The sequence below is a fragment of the Engraulis encrasicolus genome, chromosome 2 (assembly GCF_034702125.1).
Source record: "Engraulis encrasicolus isolate BLACKSEA-1 chromosome 2, IST_EnEncr_1.0, whole genome shotgun sequence".
Taxonomy (NCBI): Eukaryota; Metazoa; Chordata; class Actinopteri; order Clupeiformes; family Engraulidae; genus Engraulis; species Engraulis encrasicolus.
Genome location: NC_085858.1, coordinates 44,071,043 through 44,073,542, shown reverse-complemented (window position 1 = coordinate 44,073,542; position 2,500 = coordinate 44,071,043). Strand labels below are relative to the sequence as shown.

Sequence of the window (2,500 nt, the reverse complement as noted above, 5' to 3'; positions counted from 1 at the left end):
TACCTGTTAACATCTCCTCATTGGATATAGGGGTGGGGAGGCCTGTTCACTGGCGATTCTAGGGGGGGGCAGGGGGTGGCCAGGGCCACCCCTGGGACGCCGTTGTCCACCCTACTGGCCACCCTTGATTCGACAAGTAATTAATAAAAAATATGTTTTTAAAAATAAATAAATAAATATACAATAATAACAACAGTATAAGACCAATAATAGCCTAGGTAATTATCAGGTAATCATTCAAGTTCGTCAACCCAACAACAAACAAGAGAAAACTGTCAATCCATGGTGATCGCTGGCTGACAGATCTAGGGTCAGTTTTACACTTTAACTAACGACAGTCGTTGGACTGATGCTGCACAAGGCTGATTTCTGATCAGTAGGCTTACACGAGATGACCACTGCGTGTCGCCTGCTGCCCCTATAGTCGCTTATTTATCGTGAAAGATCTGGCAACCCCGCACCAGCGATGCTGAGGAGCACTGTGTCACCTGCAGTTCCTTCACGAGAGACCGCATCCACTAACTGCCTGGACAGTCTAATTTGGACAATAAGGTATGGCAATTTAATGATTTGTTGATTGTCTGAATGTGTTGGAAAACCTAATTTTGAAAACTTTATGCAAGTATTAGCAGCCAGGAAGAGCCAAAATACGAGATAGCTACACGAAACAACAACATGACTAAATGAGAGCAAGTTAGTGTTGTGGCAGCTGCAAACCAAGTTAGTAGCACAGCACAATCCTAACGTGCACGTCAGTTTATTTTTTTTTGTTGATAACAGGATAGTTAATATGAAACCGTTTGGATAGGGACATGGCATGGATAGCATTGGCCCATTGGCCACGCATTGGAAAGGGTAGTCGGTTGTTATCTACAGTCAGGATCGGTAGGCAGACGTCAGTACCTAGCTCGAAACCTAGCATGTGAAATGAACTAATACTAAGCTGGACTGTTGTGATGCCTTCTCTCAGTGAGAAGCTTCTCCTTTGCTTCTTCGATTGTCTTGACTTTTCTTGGAGTTTAAATCAAACTTAAATAAAGTCGGAGTAAGTCATAGTAAAGAGCACCTCTGCCTCTTTAGAGTAAGCAAGTTCACATCAGTCACACCCACAGCGCTAGTCCACTTCAGAGTATGACTCCCCCCCCAATAGCTAAATTTGCGGTACATATTTGACCTCAAATGTGTCAATATATCGTAATCCTTTTGTTCAAACGTAGCGAAAATAAATCGTCACGCACACAAAATCATGGTACAGATGTGAGTTTGTTCACCAACGAAATTCACGTCATGTAATTTCTTTGCTAAAACCCTGCAGCCATGGCTTTAGAATCAGCCACTGCTCACAGCTGTAATTGCCTTGCAGGCCGACGGCGCCTCAGACTTGAAATTCACGTCATGTAATTTCTTTGTTAAAACCATATGCCACTGCTTTGACATCTGACACTGTCAACATCAATAATATAGGTTTTTTTGTATTCTGACATTGTTGAATGAAGTCAAAGTTGTTACTCTAAGGGGAACCACAACCACGAACACAAAACTCATGAACACAACATGTGTAGCCTACTCTGCCAATTCGACAATAATCCCTCTGATATTGTAGCCAGTTACTATGCTTAAAAGTGAGTTGATTGAATGATTAATTGGTTGCATTGATTTGATTACATTCCCTCCAGTGAGTGACATTAAGATGAAGAGAAGAAACGATATTGAGAGCTTCTTTATCAAGAAAAAAAAAGAGTCAGAGTCAGCTACAGCCAGTACCAGCACCAGTGCAGATGCCCACACAAGCCAGCAGCCTAGGGATAGTGTTGATGAGCAGTCCACTACCCCAATACAAGATGGTAGGTTGTGCATGGAAAGTTTGAATTAGTTACATGTAGCCCTTTCATGCACGCCAGTGGAACACTGTTGTCATCAAAAAGGTTCTGTCATAGTGCCACACTACATAACACAGGGTCTTTAGTAATACACTATGGTAACTCTGGTAACGACAAAGGTATAACGCCATGCATTAAAGGGTTTAACAGCTGACAAATGTTGAGACAGAAGATGATGAACTAAAGATTTGTATTATATGTATATGTGCATGGACCTGTCTGTCTGTCTGTCTGTCTGTCTGTCATTTTAAACTATCCTTGTATTACCACAGTTGACCAGCCACATTTGGAGGAGGAGGAGGAGACGGACTGTGAATCTGTGTTGTCTGGATCTCCACCTACTGAGCATGGTATGTCAGGTTCAGATGTCATTCATGAAGTTGGTGTCTACTCTCTCATACTTCAGTTATTTAAAAATGGCCAATTATGCATATTTATATGTGAATGCATAGCATTTAACCAGATTACACTGCACTTTCAATTAAAAGCCTGGCACATTAAAATAACTTAATGAGGATATGTGTGTGCATTTATCTTTAATTTCTGTGAATACGTACATAGAAAACAAAGACCTAAACATAGGACATTTCAATACTATATATATATTTTTTTTTATACTA

The 2,500-nt window shown here is 40.9% G+C and overlaps 1 protein-coding gene across 1 annotated transcript in view; it reads right to left on the bottom strand.

The window, feature by feature from the left end:
• The window catches only part of LOC134464840 (voltage-dependent T-type calcium channel subunit alpha-1I-like), a 294,648-nt gene that overhangs the window by 204,598 nt on the left and 87,550 nt on the right, over positions 1-2,500 (bottom strand). The window lies entirely within an intron of this gene.